At 41.8% G+C, this 20874-nt stretch overlaps 1 protein-coding gene across 13 annotated transcripts in view; it reads left to right on the top strand.

Moving 5' to 3' along the window:
* The window catches only part of LOC141576681 (trafficking protein particle complex subunit 9-like), a 145767-nt gene extending 134759 nt beyond the window's left edge, over positions 1 to 11008 (top strand). For 10 of the 13 annotated variants that reach the window (XR_012505096.1, XR_012505095.1, XR_012505101.1 and 7 more), the window contains 5 exons: positions 692 to 779; positions 1960 to 2178; positions 4372 to 4655; positions 5660 to 5772; positions 6648 to 11008. The gene's annotated coding sequence lies outside the window, so the exon portion shown is untranslated. The remainder of the gene's footprint in view (positions 1 to 691; positions 780 to 1959; positions 2179 to 4371; positions 4656 to 5659; positions 5773 to 6647) is intronic. The other 3 variants (XR_012505094.1, XM_074360122.1, XR_012505098.1) reach the window with 3 other exon arrangements.
* Positions 11009 to 20874: the final 9866 nt, after the last annotated feature.

Here is a 20874-nt window from a genome sequence, read left to right as displayed (position 1 = left end):
CTTGTTATTGTCCGTGTTTTGATTATAACCGTACTATTGGGTGTAAAATGAGATCTCATTTTGATTTTGATTTGACTAGTGATGCTGAGCATCTTTTCATATGCTTATTGGCCATTTGTGTATCTATTTAATTCCTTGGTAAATTTAAAAATTGGGTCGATTTTCTTTGTATTGGTCAGTTGTAAGCATTTGTTTTATATCCTGGATACTAGTCTCTTATTAGATATATGCTTTGCAAATTTTTTCTACTATTCTGCAGATTGTCATTCCAATTTACTTTTTTTAAACATTAAGACAATTTCTTTATAGGGGAGGTAATTAGATTTATTTATTTATTTATTTATTTATTTATTTATTTATTTATTTATTGCCAAGCATGCACTCTATCACTTGAGCTACCCCCTTCCCCTTTCATTTCACTTTCTTGATGATGTCTTTTGTAACAAGTGGTTTTAATTTTGATGAAGTACAGTTTATCTGTTTTTTTTTTTTTTTTATCACTTCTGCTCTTGGTATTGTATCTAGGAAACCATAACCTATCCTAGGACCACAAAGATTTATACTATGTCTTCTTTTAGAAAGTTTATAGGTTTAGATTTTACGTTTCTGTCTGTGATCCATTTTCAATTAATTTTTATTTGTTATATACAATAGGGGGTTTCAGATTCTAAATTCATTCTTTTGCCTGCAGATACCCAGCTTTCCCTGCACCATTCGTTGAATAGACTATTCTTTCAATGGAGTGTTGTTGGCACCCTTGTTGAAAACTGACTGTAAATGTAAGTTTCCCCTGGAATTTTTACTGTGTCTCATAGATTTATGTATACAAACTTATGACAGTACCATAATGACTTGAGTACTATAGATTTGTAGTAACATTTAAAGTGAGTCCTCCAACTTTGCTCTTCTTTTTCGAGATTGTTTTGGCTGACCTGGGCCCCTTGCACTTCCATATGAATTTTGGGATCAGTTTTTCAATTTTTGCAAAGAAGTCAGCTGGAATTTTGATAGCAATTCCACTGAATTTGTAGATCACTTTGGGGAGTCTTAACATTTTTAACAATATTGTCTACTATTCCATGAACATGGGATGTCTTCCATATATGTAGATCTTCTGAAATTTTTTCAGTGATACTTCAAATTGTTCAATGTACAAATCTTGTAAATTTTTGTTAAATGTATCTCCCATTTTATTTTTAATGCTGTTGTAAATGGAAAGGCTGAGCTTCTTAAGGGTGGGACTATATATCAATTTGTTTATTTCTAGGATTCCTACACATCAAATACACTAGGTTTATATTTGCTACATAAATCTTTCCACAACTCTTCCCTCCCCTGTGTTATAAGAAACCAAGACCCAGGTTAAACTACCTCAACACCTATGTGGAAGTGAGAAATGAGACCCTTGGGTGGGGCTTTGTGCAGATGATACTGAGAACTTATTTAGGATGGCTTCATCTTAATTTCTTTTAAACAATCCTTTCAGTGTATATAGTCAGATACATTAAGAACATGCCCTTTTGATGTACAGAGGAGCTAAGACTATCATTTTCAAATAATTTCTAGTGAGAATGTTGTACTTGAAACCTAATTTGTATCTATCTTTGAAGATTTATGTTTCAGGAGCTTTGACTAAAGAACACCTGTCTTTATTCAATAACAACAACTAAATGCTCAAACAACATGTAAGAGTTTGAGCTGTAACTGGAGGCAGCGCTTACCTCTCCCAATACACTTGTGCTGATCTGCTCAAAGCGGTTCGTCCAACTGTTTGTCAGTAGTCTGTTGGACAAAGCCATAAAACATTGATTTAAGGTTGCTGGAATGCAACTTATTCTTATTAATACTAAGTAAGCCCATATTGAGTGCTTACTGTATGTTGGGAATTGTCCCTCAGACTCACATGAATTTTATTTCTCTGAAAACTTTACATATTTCCTTGTTATTCCCACTTTACAGATAAGGAGACTGAGGATTAAGTCTTCTCTCTTTTGGGGGGAGCTCATTATCAATGACTGGAAGTTGAAAAAGATATTGATTCATCCTGAGAAAACATTTTTCTGAGAGTCAGCATTGAAGAGGGTGACCACTGAAGAGGGTGATCATTGTTCGAGTGAGACGAGCCCCGTGTTGTACGGAGTCAGCATCCCAGTCCTGGACACGGCACTGTGCTGCGTGGTGGGTGAGGCGGCGTGGCCGCGCAGGGAACGAGGATGCCGGGCCGTTGGGCTGTGCTCAGGCCTGGTGAGGCTTTCTCTGAAGAGCAGTGGACCGTCATTGACAGATTTTCAGTAGGGGAGTGGGGTGCTCTCGTAGATCACTTTTGTGTTTGTAGAATGCTTGCAAACATTCAGTAGGCTCGGCAGAAAGTGATGTGACGAATCAGAGTAGGGTGGCTGCGAGGTGTAGCCGTGTTCAATTTTCAAGTGGTTTTCAGTCCCATGTTTGTGGCTCAGTAGACGTGTCACTTTGGATGATGCACTCAAGGAAGTGAAACAATTTATCTAATCAATTGAAGCAGTGATGTACCCAATTCCCAGGACTGTTGTGGAGATCCAGTGAGATAACATTCGCACAGTGTGTAGCGTGGTCCCCAGCCCAGAGTCAGTGCTGAGGGAGTGCCTGTGAGTACCTGGTAGGTCAGGTGTGGGTGGTGGGGCTCGGTGACTGAGGAAATTTGAGCCCTGAAGGAGGGGTCCAGTCACATCTGTGAGTGATGGGCCTGAGCTGGGAGGGGCAGAGAGACCTTCCCTCCCAACCAGGGGCCCTGGGCAGGACGGCTATGGGAGGAGCACTGTGAAGTTAGCTCTTTGCAGGTGGAGTTGGAGTTGCCCTTGAGACATCTATGTGCAGTGTCACGAGCTCAAAGAGGAGGTCTGGGCCCAGGCTGTGAATTTTCCTATAATCTTAATCCCTGAGGACGCCGAGGTATTGATCACTGAACGTGAAGACATACTTTACAGGACAAGTGAATAGTAGTATCATCTCTGTCATCAAAGCTCACGTCTCTTTATTCATCACCCACTTTGTTAATTGGGTACGTACATGGCGGTTCTTCACCGCCCTCCCCTAGGCTCAGGCTCCACAGTAAAGAGCTGTTGAGCCTCCCTCTTTTCCAGAAGAAGACACATTTAGCTGGTAGCCTTCTATACCTCGTCAGACTTAGAATTTTAATTTGTTGTTTTAATTCTATTATCTGTTGGTCATCTCCTGACAGGAGAGACGTTTTACCTCATGGTCATGTTTCAATTAGCTGTTACTGAGAATTGTTGATCTGATCCATAGTGTATGTATTATATTAACTTTGTAGAGTACTTATTATTTTTCTTTCTTTGCCCTCAAATTTTTTTGCTCCTTCAAGTTTCTATCCTATTTCGGGCCTTATTTTTTTTAATTAAAAAATGTGTGTTAGTAGTAAAGAAAACAAAAGCAAAGAAACAATGCACATGATACCTAAATTTAGAAAATATCTATTGTGTTTTCTGTCTCGGCAATGGAGGGTTCTAGAAACTCGTGAAAACCTTCATTACACAAGTTCCTTAAAATGCTGATTAAGAAATAAATCCTTCCTTCCTCATCTTTCAAGCTGCACAGCTAATTTTCAAGAAAGTGAGGGGAAATCCTCAGAATCTAAGTCATACCAGAAAGCAGGGATTCTGGGAGATACGCGAGCCTTAGAAGCCCTTAGGTGCCGGTTGGCTCCTGAACTGAGTGTTAGTTGCCCTGGCAGGAGGGCGGGAGGTAAGCCCCAGGCCTCTCACACTGGGAGTTGGATGGCTCATCCTATGTAAGGCCAAGCACATCCTGAGAATCCTGTTTAATAAAGGGTGAATTAGAAAGAAAGAAAAATATCATTCCTCAAGGCAAGAAATTAAGGAAAGTCAAATTTTTGGGAAGCAGGGAAAAATAACAAATCCAAAGTAAGGATTTAATTTAAAGCTGTTCTGGCATGAGAGTGACCACAATCTCCTGGCAGAAAATCACAGCTCCTCCCGGAATGAGAAGTTGTGTTTTGAATGAATCAGTGAACAGCCATTCCGAAAAAGGCCTCCTGAGTCTTCTGGATCAAGATACTAGACCCAAACAGCTCTCTTCCAAGGTCTCATTTAAATAACCAGAAAGGTTTTAAAGGAAAGAAGCCATAATCATAGTTCTATTTATTGACATTAGTATATGCTAGGAATTCAGAGGTGACTATGGAGTTGTCTCCTCTTTTATGGACCTTACTTTCTGTTTGACATATTTGGGGAGCTGGGTGGACGGAAGTTTTAGTCTGTTGCAATTAGCCAGGAAAGGAAATTAAGAAAGCAGTGAAGGCTGGGTGACATTTTTAGCTGAGGACAGTCCTGTTCAGTTGGCTTTTAATTGCAGGCTCGATGAGTTTTCACTGGAGGGAATTGATCTTACGGAAGATGGACTTAACTCAGGCCTCTTCAGAATGGACAAATGAACCTGGAGAAAGACAGTCAAATCTGTGCAGACATTGAAGTTCACGTGAACGTGCTGTATCCCTGAGCCAAAGATAGGACAAGTAGGCAGCACTTCTTGAGGACAGAGGAGTGATTTTTAAGGTTCTCCAAGAATGAATCCCAGGGAACCGGGATGGCCAGTTGTCAAACTGTGACTTTGCTCTTTGGACGGTGTGCCCACCAAAGGTATTTTCCGTTTATTAGTTTTCATTTCTCTTAAATACATCTCAGGTGATGAGGACTTGGGCACAAGCATTGGACGCCATGTCGAGGTGACTTTGGATACCTGCCTAGAAGCGCGGGCACAGCTGCGGCTGCGTCATACATCTTGCCGCCCACCCCGTTGCCCGGCTCCGTGATCACGGCAGGGTGGTTCCTTGATGACCTGTCCGTCTCCTTTGTGACATTGTAACCCACCAAAGACCGGAGCGTATTAGCTTGGCTTTGTTCTTTTCCATCCTTCTCTTTGAATGGACTGATAGTGGACCCAGTTATGTTAGCAGATGTTTTACAAGTAGGGCTCTCAGTACAAACCTTGTAATCCCCGCTGTGTGATCTAGAGAAGAAAGTTACATTCTTTCCAAATTGATTTGATGCACTTATGTGGGAAAATGGTGTATGTTTGAATATGTATTTCCTCTCTGAATCATCATGGCTAGAGATGAATGTGGGCAGACATGGAATGTGTTTTCTGTATTTGAACTGTATGGTCCCCTAAATTCTCCCCAGCTTTTTAAAGTCATCACTGGAGTGCTACCTCCAGAGTGTCCCAAAGCATCCACCACTGCCTGTTCTTCAGACACTGTGAGTTTCCAAGTTGGAGAAGGCTGCTAGCTGGTGAGGCATTCTCTGGCACATCTCTGGCTGGCTGATGTGGGCTTAGCACCCAAGACTTGGCAGACAGTAACTAACCACGATCACTTCCATTTCTGGGACACTCATGAAGGATTTTAGACGTATGCTAGTGGCATACGTTATTTCAATTAGTCTTCCCAACAATCATAATTAGATTTTTTCAACTGTATTAATAAGTAAACTGTCAAAGTGAGTGACATGCAGACTTTGGACTGGAACACGGGTCTTTCTGATCCCTGTCTCTGTTCCCTCCCCGGCCTATCCTTCCAGATGGCCAGGAGACTCTTCCTCAGTCTTGAGTTTCCTGCTGATATTACCACTCTCTTTGTTTCTAGGAGAGGAAAACAAGTCTAAACTTACTTTCCAGTTGAAAATGGAATGGAGAGTTAATGTTGGAATCCGGGAGAGTCTGTCCTGTGATGAAGTGGTCTCCGAGCCACTTCCACTGGTATGTCACGTCACTGTCTGGGTCCCTTGCTCAGCCTGTGCACAGGTGACAGCACAGATGTGCCGAGCAGTCCTCCCAGACAGGGCAGTGGGTTGGAAATGAGTTTGGGGATTTGGTTTCATTTCATAGGTTTCTGAGGGCCTTGGCCTGGCACTTCGAGTGGGACCATTCCCTGTCCCACATACTCGTGCTCTGGGCCCGTGCAGACCTGATGTGGCCTCAGCCTGAGGCTCAGGGCCCGTGGTGAAGTGGAGCATTTTAGTCCAGGGTCTGTGGAGGCTCTGACAATTCTGGGTCGTGGGACATTGTCCAGGATGATAATAATTCCTCCCCGAGTTTCAGATTTCCTTGCCTGTGAGCCGGGGTAGTAATAGTTTCTGAGATGATTGTAATGATTCAGTAAGGGGCGCAGAGTGTGCTGGCAGGTAGCTGGTGCTTAAGGAGCAGAAGTCACAGTCACTCTGTCAGCCTCTCACTGTGTGCTCTGTGCTTTGAGAAGATGTGTGTTTGGTGAAAGTCCTGCCCAAATACTAGGGTCTAGATGAAACGTTGTTCCTTTACTTTCCCTTTCTTTTTCTCCTTCCTTTCTCTGCGTCTCATGTGTAGGGATCAGATTCCTCTGTTTCAGAGAATACAGGCCTTTCTAGGAAAAGGACAGGATGAAAGTGGATAGGTGGGGCTGGAGGGGGTCTGGAGCATCTGCACTGCGCTGCTTCCCTGCATTTCTGCATCTGGTCCCATCAGTGCACGAAGTCAGCTTTCCTCTTCCTTCCTGTGTCATCAGGTCTCTGTTTTATGGGAAAAGCTTTTTTACGTGTCTTTTTTCACTTACATGTTTCGTTCAGATGCTTGTTGCTTTTCTCCCTTTGCTTCAGCGTTCTGAGGAGAGAATTCATCAGTGCAGCATCCTCTCCGAGCTCTATGAGTTGATCGGCTTCCACTGCAAGTCCGTCTTCTTCAAGTGGGTGGCCCCCGTGCAGTGCGTGGCCCCCCGGCATCCCGGAGCCTGGCGGGAAGGCCTGCTACCGACTCCTTCTGCAGACGCTTCCTGGCTACAGTCTGTCACTGATTCTGCAGGACTTCAACAAAGGTTTTGGAACTAAAACATTGCTTCAGTCCGATTAACCATGCCTTGTTTGGGCCCTGCTCTCCTGTCTCATCAGGGTGAATTGTGATTCGTGTAGAACAGGACACAGCAGACTTTTTTCTGTCAAGGGCTTGGGAGTCAATATTTCAGGATCTGCAAACCTCCTGATCTCTGGTGCAGCTGCTAAGCTCTGCTGTTCAGACGCCAGAGCAGCTGGACAGTCCACACACCCACAGAGCTTTATTCACAGCAGTGGCTGGGGCTGGATTGGGTGTATGAACTGCAGTTTGTCCCCACAGCCTCCTCACTATTGACGCCTGCATATGAGCGTGCATTTGCGATAATGGGTGAACCTACACTGACACGTCATCATCACCCAGAGCCCATACTTGACACTAGGATTTACACTTGGTGGTGCGCACTCTGTGGGTTTGGACAGATGTACAATGACACGTTTCTACCATCACAGCATTATACAGTGTAGTCTGTCTTAGTGACCCTAAAAATGCTCCGTGCTGCACCTCATTCATTACTCCTTCCCCTCTAGCCTCTGACAGCAACTGATCTTTTAGTCTCTGTGGTTTTGCCTTTCCCAGAACACCATACAGTTGGAATCAGTTGCAGAACCTTCCCAGATTGGCTTCTTTCACTTAGTAATATGCATTTAAGGTTCCTCCATGTCTTTCCATGCCTTGATAACTCATTTCATTTTAAAACCATAAATAGTCCACTTTCTGCCTGGACCACAGTTTATTTATTCATTCACCTACTGAAGAACAGCTTAGTTGTTTCTGAGTTCTGGTGATTATGAATAAAGCTGCTATTAACATCTTTATGCAGATTTGTGTGTGGACGTAAGTTTCCATTTTGTTCAGTAAACACCAAGGAGCACAGTTGCCAGATTATATGGTAGGAGTACGTTTAGTTTTGTAAAAAATTGCCAGACCGTCTTCCAAAGTATCTGGGCCATTTTTCATTCCCACCAGCAATGCAAGAGAATTCCTGTTGCTCCACATCCTCACCAGCATTTGGTGCTGTCAGTGTTCTGAGTTTTGGCAGTTCTGACAGGTGTGCAGTGATACCTCGTTGTTTCAGTCTGCAGCCCCTTGATGACAGATGCTGTGGAGCATGTTTCCATATACTTCTTTGGCATCTAGTTTCCTTCTATGTTGAGGTGTGTGTTGAGGCATTTTGCTCATTTTTTAAGCAGGTTATTCATTCTTGTTGAGTTTAAAAAGATTTTGGTGTATTCTGGATATCAGCCCTTTATCAATGTGTCCCTGCCCTTCACCTGCAGCACCGGAGTTGTCCTTTGGGTCTCAGTGGAGTGTTAGCTCTTCAAAGAGGTTCCCTGTCTTCCATCAGCCTAAATACTGTCCTTGAATTTTTCACTTTCATTGACTCACTTTGTTCTTTTTAAATAGCATTTCCCATAATTTGTAAGTATATTAAAAAAAGGCAATGATTGAACACCGCCTCCCCCACCAGGCTGTGTGCCCTGTGAGAGCAGAGACCCTGTCCCCACTCTCCATGTCCCATGACAGCACATGTCACATGTCCATGTAAATGTGTGTAAAGTGGGGCCAAACCTGATGAGCAGCTATGACGACATGTGTTGGCTACCATTCATTGAATAGAGTTTGTTTCTTGATCTTAATTTTAAATCACATGAATGAAACATGTTTCTTTTGAAAAATAAAACAACAAAGCACACCTCCATGTGATTGGTACTTTCTACTTAGCCTTCTGACCCAGGAGGGGACGTTCACCATCATTTTGTGGAAGAGGTTGGGGAGGTAAAGTAGGAGAGTGAGATCAAATAAAATAAAAATGATAACTATCAGCTGGCTTTATTTTCACTAAGACAAAATTTACTTTAAACCATATCTCAGCTGTTGTTCTGTTGTTTTAAACACTTCTCATAGAATTAAATGGAAGCCCACTAAACCCTGAAAGGGAAATTATGTGCTCAGGTCCTGAAAAGTGTTTATGTATATTTCTTGAAATGCACATTTTCCCTGCTGGTTACAGAAAGTCGCGGCGGGAACACAGCCGTGAGCTGTGTGTGTCTGCCGGCTTCACGGGCTGCTCACTGTCATTTTCATTTTCTTGTGTTGCAGTGTATGAAGGTTTTCCATCAGACTGTTTGCTCAGCCCCTTCCTGAATGAGGGATTGAATTTTCCACAGGAAATCTTATGGAAGAGAGTGACAAGACACATGGGTTTCCCAAAAAGCAATAGTTGTAATAAACTCTCACATTGGTGAACTTTTTGAATACAAGCGAGTTGAAAATTTTATCACTAGGTCATATGCCACAAATCTGTCTTAAGAATAAAAAGATTCAAATTTTATAGAAGAAGCAGTTTGAATCAAGTATAAATTATAATTTACACTAGTTGGTGTTAGAACTTATACTCACTCTTACCATAATTGCCTGTGGTAGGAACTGGATCATTATTTATTTATTTAAAAAAATCCTCAATCTTCTACTTGCCCCAATCTTGATGCGGCAGTGCTGAGGTTAGTTAAGTTGGGACATTTAGAATTCTTGGCTAGGTTTTCAGGACATTGATTTCAGCCTCTTTATCTTTTTTAGAATCTCTTCTTTGTGTCGGTCTTTGGTCTTTTGACAATGTGGAAATACTGCACGGATCTGTCTTTCCCTTTTTTCCTGTCTTTATGGGAAAAGATTTCTGTAAGACACACTACTAGGACATTAAGGATTTTGTGTGGGGTATGTTTGGTCGGCTCAAAGGATTTCAATTAATACGTATTAATACTTGCTATTCAGCTAATGATAAGAAAATTATAAAATAACTTAAGTATACATCAATAAATATAGTACAATAAGCCCATCACCCAGATTAAGGAATTCACAAACATTTCCATATTTCCTTTATTCAGACCTTTGTTCTTTTACTTGTCCTTTGTTGAAGTATTTGACAGCAAATTCAAGAAAACATGTAATTTTACCGTATGTACTCAAGTAGGCATGTCTGAAAAATGAGGGCCATTTCTTTGATCAGGTTTTTCCATTTGACTTATGTGCTCGTTAAGTACCAGCTGTATCAGGTATCTCACTAGGCATTAGGAATCCTTGGGGCAATGAGACAGTCCTGGCTTCCAAGGAAGTTAAGGGCTGATGGAAGAAACCAACACAGGAGCTTAGGTGCCTCACCTAAGGTCCCTGCGGGATGACACCAATTGGAAAAAATTTGTGCACAATACAGTGGGATTCACAGAAGGGACTGGTCAGACTAGTAGGTCAGGCCGTGAGAGAGGTGGTCAGCAGGGCTACAAGAGGAGGAATCATTTGATCAGAATCTGAAATCCTTTCTGCAAACCTTCCTACCAAGCCCCTAGGGCCCATCACACACAACCCTGTGCTGTAACTGTTTTTGATTCCTGTTACCACATCTCCTTCAGGAAGGATTTTAAGGTGGAAAATATTTAAAATCAGTAATTGTTGCCAGAAGGGACATAGAACAAGGAACATGGAAACAACACAAATGTCCATCAGCACATGACTGGATAAAGACAAGGTGATACATATCTACAATGGAATAATACTCAGCCATAAAAGATGCAATTTGCAGCAACATGGATGGACCTGAAGACTGTCATTCTAAGTGAAGTGGGGTGGAAAGAGAAAGAAAAATGCCATATGACTTCATTTATGAGGAATCTAAAATTAATAGCAGTAATAATAAGACCACAAATGAACTAATTGTTATTTTGATTTCTTGAATATGCTTAAGCACATATGACTGTCCTTTGTGATTGGATTACCATATTCTGTTTATTATTCTTTAGTAGTTGGCTTTATTCCTCTGGTAACTATGTAAGTTTAAAAATCTGAAACTCTAATCTGTTCTTAGAAACAATAATTAGTACATATATGTAAACTAAAAAAATGCAGTATACTCTATACATGTATTTACATGCAATGTGTATGTGGAGTTGAACTGTAATAATTATACCTAATAATACTGAAAAAGGAAAAAAATAAAATAATATATAAAAAAAACTAATCACCCCTCTTTAAATATTAAAACATTCAGTTCTGAGATTCTGTGAAAGACAGCATGGAAGTAGGTTTTTAAGATTTTCTCCTTGTTCCTCGGTGAGCAGCCTGGGCTGCACAGCTTGGCCGCCACAGGCACCCAGGGCTTACCGGCTTGCTCCTCACTTGTTGGGAGGAAGATTAGCTGCTTCAGGAATATTTATGCTCTTAGAAGTTGCTGAAGACCCCACAGAGCTTCTGTTTACATGGAGTGTATCTGTCAATATACCCCATTTTAGAAATTTGAACAGAAAATTTAAACCCAAGAACTGACAAGCACACGCTGCCCCAGCACGTGGTCAAAGCAGTGCTGCCACGGTGGCGTGTGTTGGTTCTAGAAAAAATGCACCATACACTCAAGAATGAGGGTGAACCCACAGATCTCATCTCAGCAATGCTATGAAGAGGTGGGACCCAAAGCCCCTAAAACAGTGCTGAAGTCCCCAGATGTCCCAGAACACACAGAGCCATGGGACCAAGAATCCAGTGTCTCATGGATCATCAGCAGTGGAGACCGCATCCTGGGTCAGGAGAAGCAAAAGTAGGGATACCAGGCACACAGTCCTATTACAGCAAAGCTTTAAAGGTGTTGAATTGACTAAAAGAGTGGCAAAGATTTGCATTTAGAATACTACATTTCCTCTCCTGGAGACGTTAGAATGATAACACTGATTAACAGAGGATGATTGTAATGGATTAACTATGATACTGATGACATGAGCTGCTCACACTAACCCTGCACTCAATGTAGACTAAGCCTTTTATGCACACACTTCATTAGGTCTCCACATCCCTGCAAGGTGGCATTAAGCACTCATACAACCATGAAATTAGTGACTATAAAACAGTCACAAGGCTTTCTCTGCAGCATGAGGTAGCAAAACCAGCAAGGATTTTCAATGACAAAATCATATATATTTGGGAAAGAAAGCAAACAAAACACTGAAGGACAATAAAACAAAAGAGCAGATGGAATGGAAACTTTTATTGAAGAAAGCAATGATTGATTCAATTACAACAGGTAATGTCCCTGGTATAATTGAACCATCAATCCAAATTTTTGGAATAGTGAGTTGTGAAATTACTGTCTCATTTAATATTGGAATTCCTAGTTGGACCAATTTGATATACATCACTGGTGTGATGTTATCTATTTAGGTAAATAACAATATTCATATATTTTAAGTTAACAGGAATCATAACACAGGACTCCAGATTTAGGGAGAGAATGCAAACAACTACTATCATACTCCATCCAGTAAGGACAAGTGTCCCTGCGTCACCAAAGCAATGAGAATTTGCACACAGAAAACACAGTTCTCCAGTTGTGACAAATACAAGACAGTGAACCATGAATTACGAGAAGAAGCAACTGTTTAAATGCCATGGGCAAAATTTTTTATCATCTTGAAAACATCACTGATGCACTAAGTAAGAAAAAAAATTGTTTTACTAGCAAATCTAACTGACACAGGGGATTTTCCAAGTGGGAAGGTAATTCCAAAAAGTGCAGTAAAATGAGTTAAGATGATCTGTGCAGTTTCGGAGCTGATATTTGACTGACCAGCATCACGATTTCCAGTTTTACACTTGCTCTCTTCTTGTCACCTCTGACACAAGAATGCATCATATGATTTTTTTTTCTTTAGGGAAAAAAAGATAAATAATATCTAACTAGAAGATGTGGTATGGAAAGCAGTAATGAAGTTATCTAACCTAATAATGCAGCCAGTGTAATGTAGCACTTATTCGGGCACTAGAATTTTTTAAATCATGATTTATTTTATATCCTATTTCTATCCTAAAGGAGGCACTTAAAGTTTTCTACTTTATTCAACATATCTTGTGGGGGTTGTGATATATACTGGTATGGCAGTTTTCAGAGATTCAAAATCGCCTCTGTGGTTGTGGTCAGGAAAGGCAAGGCTCCCTCACAGCTGCGACAGAGAAGGAATCCCCGGAGTCAGCCCCCGGGCAGCTTCCGAACCGCATCTGCTTGCACTTGGCACAGGACACCATCAGCAAGTGTATCTCTGACAAGGAGATTACCCCGGGTACCTGGGAGGTGCTCTAACATTCTGAAGCCACTTGTTTCCCAGTTAGGTAAGGCTTGGAAAAAGAGTTTATTAGAAGTGACTCCCTTTGTATGTGCCTTTTGTCCTGAGAGGTCACTAATTAGCATAAATATAAAATACCCCATAATATAAGAATTTAGGTACCCCATTTTTTCATCTACCTGTCTATTTGTTTATCATATTTATACTTAGGTTACAGTTTCCATGATGTTCAATTCCGGGCACCAAAAAAGAAATGTTGCAAAATATTTCTTATAAAAAGCGGGAATGAGTCTAAGGTTTAAAAACCACTACTGCTAACAATAAAAGCCAGATAATATTTTTAACCTCAATTGCATCAGACCTTCCCGAATTCCTCCCTTAAGTTCACTGTTACAACAATAATGGAATCTCTGTCCTTCCAAAACTCGGGCCTGATCGCCACCCATCCAGATATCTTTCTGTGGGTCCCTACTTGTCCTCGAGGCCCCCAAACTCAACTTACGTGTTGAAATTTCTTCAGTGTTCCTACTGTAGGGGAAACCTGGAAGTCCCAGGCACTGTCCAGGAGTCACACCTACCTGCAAAAATCAAAGTCATGTGACTGAAACGGGCCAACCCAGGTTGTGTGGTAGGGCTGAAAGCTCACCAAAAACAGGTTTGGGGGCCATACCCAAGCCCTCCAGCTCCTAACATGAAGAAGTAGAGGGAGGCCAAATTAACCACGAGACTGTGTGGCTTAATTACCCCATGAATAAAGGATTTGTGCCAGTGCCACCTTTAGACAGGGAACCCCAGAACCCAGACTTGGAAGCACCCTGTCCCCTACCCTCTGAACAAATATTCTCTCAAGACACATAGTGAGAGATGGGAGCCCCGGTGAGCTCTGGAATAAGATGCAACCTGAAAGACTGCTGGTAACAAATGGTGTGCAGCTCGGGCAGCCTCTAGGACCACTAGCCATTCTGGTACCACTGATGCCCACACTTCCATCCACAACAGTTTCTTCAGGACACTTATGCACATATAACCATCACACAAAAATGATTGCTTAGACATATTTTAAGAGAAATAACATTATGAGAATGCCAAATTCATGACATGTCAGAGTCAAGACCCCAGAGTATTTACTGGATGAGATCTCACATGTGCCCCGCAGTGAGCTTTAAACCCTTAGGACACAGTCATGGAACAGTAGGCATTTTCTTTCTTTCCTCCAAGTTGGCTTTACTGGAGAACTCCGTAGACACAGGAAGACTCTGCTTCCCACCTCTACTACTTACACAAAGGGCTCATCACGTGGTGAGGGATCAGCGCTGGTGCGACCGGCTCCAATGTGAGCACTCCAGTGCCCAGCTCCTCGAGGAGCAGAGCTCCCCCCACAGGAGCAGAGACCCCCAGGAGAAGAGCGCCCCCCACGGGCACTGCAGTGCCTGCAAGAATCAGGAGTCTGATGAGTGAGCCTGGGGCGGGCAAGTCAGGAAGTAAGCACCACTCCCTCAAGCTCTGCAGGTGATCTCTGTGTCATCTTGAATAAATACAGTCAGCATTAAAGATGTTTGACAAGAGGGTAAAACGTAAGGCCTCCCCAAATCTCCTCGCATTCCTTTATTTGGAGACCTGGTAGAACACACGGCGACAAGAGACGCTGGCTTTTCATGCCCACATTGGCCTCAGGGCTACAGGGGAGGCCACGGTGCTGCCTCCGCCCCACATCCTGCCTTCATCCTGCAGACCTCACAGGGGCCGCTGACTCGTTTCTCTGACTTTCTCTCCTTGGTTTTGCTGCTCTTCCAGCTTTTAAAAGCTCACAAAATCCTCACTGGAAAATCTTTAACAATGAACCCAAGTCAAATGAAATCAACCAAAGAGACACACTGCCTTCTTCATTACTTTATATTTTAGGATGAAATACTTGAAGACGACTCCCTGACCTGAAGGGGTAGATGGAGGAGAAAAGAAAACAAGACAAGCATTTTTGGGCCCATAAAAAATGAGAGGTAACCAGATGGTGTCTAGTCTTCATTGCACCTCTCTGCCTGCCCCAATTTCACATGCCCCTCCCAACTGAACTCATCAGAACTCGACTGAAGGAGACGGCTGTGCAAATTTATTGGAAAGCAAGTAAATCACTACGGAAACAGTCTCCCAAACCCAGCGAGAACACTGTAAGCTGACCAGTGCCAGGATCTGAATACGTGCAGATCCAAATTTCGACCCCCTCCCTGATGGGTGTACTTACAGTGGGGGTGTCGCCGTGCAGTTTGTCTGCATCCAACATATAAAAATGAAAGGGACTCCAGTTTTCAACATCACAGTCCCTCTGAAACAACTGGTGGTCAATTAGCGTTTGTCGCCAGCAAAACTAGATTTTCTCCCCTGCACGTGGAGATCAACACACAGAAGAGACTGATGATCCCCGCTGCGAGTGTAGCTAAGTGTGTCTAAGCAAGCTGGCTCCATCAGCATCCTGATGAGCAGGGGAGTGTGTGAGCCGCGGGGCTCTGCAGAATAATGGCCAGGCAAGGAGGGCGCTTTCTTACATTGGGGATAAAAAGGCTGGAGCAGCACTCACTGGAAATAATTTCTAATTAAACCTTCAGGTGCAGTTCCTGCAGCAGAACCCACGTCAATAGATGAGGCTTCCTCCGTGCTGTCCAGTCATGTGAACCAGGCTCATTAATATACCTGTGTGTTTGGTTTAGCAAGTGAATCATGTCTGTTTTCTGGAAATTACATGAGGGTGGAAAACCTTCCAAACATGTTCATTTATTTGCTGTGGACTTTGTTTAATCCTCTTAAGAACATTTAGAATGACAAACTTCTTAAATTAGCATGTTTGCCCGAGAGACCTTTCCAGGCACATGGGCCGAAATCTAGGACAACCCAGAAGCAAATTCAAAACCGTTCCAGCTGCACAGCACTGCAGAATGTGTCCAGTTTGAGAATCAAGGATTCTTTCTCCACACACTTTTCCTCCTCTGCCCAAATTAATCAGCCTCTGCTGCTCTTCTATAATGAGTATCGTATGACTCATCTTCTCTGCCTGTAAAATGGAAATGGGAAATACTTCTGCCCAATAAAATGACATAGAAACTAACCCCCAAAATTATATATATTTAAAAAAAAAACAGGGCTTTACGCTGTCCAGGGATATGAATCATTTATTTAATATATCAATTGTTACTAGAATAATCTTTTCAGAATGTAACCCCTCCTCAGAAAACTTCAACTACTATTCGATAAAAATATCACAGAAAATTTCTGAAAAGAATTTAAAGGAAAATCATTTTTAACTGAATCATATTCTAGGCACACTGAATAAATTCTGTTTAGAGAACTACTTGTTTTTAATAAATGACCTATAAAAATACACCCAGCATTAATCAGTAAATCTTCATTCCTTATTTTAAAATTCTTAAGGCATGCTATATTTCTTTAATCAAATGAGGAGATATTTGCAAGCCAATGGACAATGGAATTACCTAAGAAGATATTATAAAGCAGCAAGAGCAACTAGCACTTTGCCAAGCATTCTGCCTGAGAGTCACTCGTACCATCTTATTTTGACCTGACTGCTTAGAGGTGAGCTCCATCAGCCCATTTAACACATGAAGAAACTGAGGCTATGTGTGGCCATGTTTCCAGTACTTGGTGGAGCCAGGATCCAAACCCGGATCTTTGTCTATAGAGCCTGTGCCTTTACCAGATCACACTAAATTTCTCACTCTTCAAATGCACTCAGTCCCTGAGGTAACACACCTTCCTTGCATTTCTAGGAGTTTTAGGAATTACTGAATTACAAGGACTAATCAGACATTTGTGTGAGCTAATTTTATATTTTCTGATTTTCCTGTATCAGTTCAGGCTGAATTCATTCTACTTACGAGAAGTCCTGAGGCAGAGGAGAGAGGGGAATATAAGCCAGACATAAACAATTTCAAGAGATCCACTTCATCAAGGAAGCAATGTATTAACTAAACCATTCTGCAACATGCTTGTCAATAAACCTTGGTGTCTCTGTCTCAGCCTGAAGGAGGGTAAGCCCTCCAGCCCATCTGCCTTCCAGCCACATAACCTTGATGATCTTGGTTCCCTCACCGGTGACACATGTGTTCTCCTGGGACTCTTTGTAGAGATTAAATGATAAAACTGTATGCAAAGGGGCTACTTCATTGCCAGACAGTAGGCACTAAACAAATAATAAAATTATTTTGTTTCATGAAAATGGGAGGCAAGTCTCCCAATTAAACATTCCTGATAGAATCCCAACAAGCACTTTAATTTATCTACAAGAAATTGTAAATTAGCATTTCTTTTTTGAAGGCCGTATCCATTCTCCCTACTTTTTACCAATCTTGGCTGTTATCCTGAAAATCTATTCCCAGAACGTGGCATCCATCTCCCATATTTAAATCCTTCAAGTTTGAAATTATGATGAAGCTTGGGCACATAAAGATTCACACCATAATTCACAGAATAAACAAAGACCACAGGAACAGGGCCACCTCCAGACCCCATGTGCTCAGGACAGGCTCCAAACTTCACAAAATCAGAAGCATACTGTTTGAAGAGAAAGAAAATTGAGTGTGATCAAGGAGGCTGACATAGACCACTGGCCAGCTCACGAGACGACCCCGTCGCCCCCTCGTCTGACCTAAGTCATCTAACACAGTTATCCGTTGATCTCTAACTAAAACTAGAACACGGGTAGGGTTGGAAAGTAACATTTTTTCCTACAACATATACATATTGTCAACTAAAAATTGGCACTTGTCATCTGCCTCTGATTTGGTTAAGTCATGAGCCACTGCAGCTGCTGACCTTCAACACCCTCTGAAAATAGTTAAGTGTGGAGATCAGGAATGGGGCGCTCTGTGCTCTGGGAAAATGGGCAGAAGAGTCTTCAGATAGTTAGACATTTTCAGGAAATTTTATGCGCCCAAATTCTTGCATCCCTTCCTATCTAGAAAAGCACTAAAATCATTAACAGAGACACCTGCTCCTTGACTAGCAGCAGCCTCTGCCTAAACTTGTATTGGACCGCACGTCCCCCTTCACTGAAATCTTATATAATTCTGAGCTCCCCCTCCTCTTCAGAGCAGTTCCTCCGAGCTCTCTGAGATGCTGTCACCTGGGCTCTGGTCCTTATTTTGCCCCAGATAAACTTTAACCAACAACTCTCACGTTTTGTGTTTTATTGACAGTACCACAAAAATTAAGCTTACATACTTGAACTCAGAGTAAACATTCAGTATCAAATATTTCTTGACTTAAATTCCTATTTAAATGTAAATAATTATTCCATTTCTTAAATATAACATCTTTAAATATAAATTAACAGATATTTGTGAATCTTCGAAAAATATAGTCTAGAAAAAAATTTTAGCAATTAAAAAAAGCTATTGTGTGGAGCTTTAGAATTTCAAAAGTGGAAGAGAATAGTATTGTAACTCAAGTTCTTGTTTTAAATGCAGAGATCCTGAGGCCTCAAAAGACATATCAATTTGCCTGATTTTATACACTGTTCTTTAACAGAAAACCTTGAACTAAGTTCCTGGTCTTTGAGAAACCAAGACTTGCTCTGCTGGTGCAGGGCTGAACTTTATGAAAATGGGTCATGAGAAAGAACCAGAATGCGGGGGCCTGGGCGAGGCAGCGGAGGAAAGGAGGGTCTCACCTTGTCGTGGGTGAGAAATAGGCTCCCTCAGTGCTGGTGTGATGGGCATCCCCCAAGTGCCTGAAAATTACTATTTAGCACACCTTCCACCGAAACGCACACAAGCTGTTTAACTAGAAGGCTGACCAGGAGGCTTTCTCAGTGACACAACAAGCTATTTTCAAGTTAACGCTACAACTACAGGAAGAGAAAGAATAGAAAGCTGATATTAATTATTAAAAATTTACACCAAGAACCAAGGAAATTCCAGGAGAAATATAAAGACGTTGGAAGTTTCATTATGCGAACTTACTGCCAATTCAGTTGTCTTAAAAGCTGTGCTATAAAATATATTGTCCTTTGTTGTTCCAAATCACATTTGAAAGAAATAATGTTTCTTAACGGTGTTTCTGGAATTTTCTTCTATTTCCTAACACCAAATCTCAGACCCTTAAAGAAATGGGGGGTTGGCATTTCGTCCAATGTTCTCTAGGCAATTTGTTGTTCCTTCAAAGAACAAGGGGGGAATCACACAGAAAAGCATTTGAGCATCAGGCTGCTTACATTTCCTCTGGGAGTCTTGGAAAATAACGTGGAAATGAACAGTAGGACAGAAACATGGCGGGAGAGTCACTGGCTAGAAGGTGAGAACAAATGTGTTCTCCAACGTGCTCTGGTAGCCACTAGTTTAAATGAACCGAGCAATTGTTCGAGCATACACGCACTTCTACGGGAAAATCTCAACCGTTACCAACCGATCAGTGCAGCCCGAAGCAATGGACGGACTGCGGAGGCCTCCGGCGTCTCATCGTGGTGTCTTACACCATGTGCAGGATGAGCAGTGCCTCCCTGCCCCCTCCCTCCCCTCCCCTCGAGGGAGATGGCTGGCCCTGAGCTGAGCTTACCTCATAGCAAGCTGTCTCTCAGCCCTCTGTCTAAAGCAAGATAAAAGCAGGAAAGCTACCTGGGACTTTACAGAACCAACCCAAAAGGGAACAGAAGCACCTTTCTTCCCTCCTTTCTGCTGCCTGGAATGTGGGCCTGATTTTTGACCCTCAGGCAGACACTTTGGGCCATCGAGTTGATGGGCTGAAAATATGAGGCATCTGGTTCTCTGACCCTGGGACCTTCATGCAAACCAGCACTGTGGTACCGATTGCTTGACTTCTTTATGTAAGAGGGAAATACAAGTTTAGCATGTGTAAGCTACTGCTGTTATCTGGGGAAGTAGGTGTTGTACATTGTCATGGTAAGTCCTAATAATAAAGTTAAAGATTCACCAAAAACTATTTACCAAATAGTTAATAAATGATAAAGAGTTCCTGATTTTTGTTTTAATGCTATGAAATGTAAATCAAGTTTCAGCATATGCTAGTAAAACAAGACACTGTGGAGAAAAAGCAAAACACAGATTATATAACAGAGACACAAAGCATCCTCTTCTCCAAGGCACAGGAGGACAGCTGTGACTCTACGTGCCAAAGTTGGAGTCTCATGGGCTCCCTGTTTTCCTTGCCTTGGGTTGTGTTTTCTTTCCAGCCTTGGGAAAAATGGATAAAGCTGCTGGTCAAATCATTTCAGGAGCAGCTTCCATCGTGTAGAACCCCTGTCTCTTCCTTTCCTCTGCCTCCTGGAATGTTCTGACACAATTAATCAGTCCAGCCTTCTAAATTGAGCAAATGGAGTTCAATCAATCTGCTTTTAGACAGAGTTAGGAAATAGACATTAAAAAGCATAACTAGGAAATCTTATCTTCCAGAGGTCATTGCACAGGTGAAATAGGAGAATATCTGTGAATCACTCTGTAAACACTAAGTACAATACAAACAATATTAGTACTGATTCTATGTCACATTCTTCAAAAAACGAAAACAGAATAGTTTTCTACCAGAAGGAGAAGGTGCTTTGTAATTTTCTGTCACTTTAATTCTTCAAATTTTCTATAAAATTGATGTCTTTAAAAAAATCAATGCACATTAGGGACTAAATTTAATTCCTTCATCTTCCCCTGTTTAACAGATATCAAGAATGATACCATTTCTAGACATTATATCTAGGAAAGCCTTTGGTATACATGAGGAACAGAGCATGACAAATTGTCAGTATCACTCAGGATAGGAAACCCATGTTTGATACCCGAACTTGAAGACATGAAGAAGATGCCTGGCACGTCCCACTGACCTTTCAAGCTATTATTTTTGAAACACTTGTTTCTTCTTGGTCCAGAACAGACCCGCA

The sequence above is a fragment of the Camelus bactrianus genome, unplaced genomic scaffold (assembly GCF_048773025.1).
Source record: "Camelus bactrianus isolate YW-2024 breed Bactrian camel unplaced genomic scaffold, ASM4877302v1 HiC_scaffold_157, whole genome shotgun sequence".
Classification (NCBI taxonomy): domain Eukaryota; kingdom Metazoa; phylum Chordata; class Mammalia; order Artiodactyla; family Camelidae; genus Camelus; species Camelus bactrianus.
The sequence above is the reverse complement of the archived record's forward strand: the minus strand, read 5'-3'. Positions and strand labels throughout refer to the sequence as shown.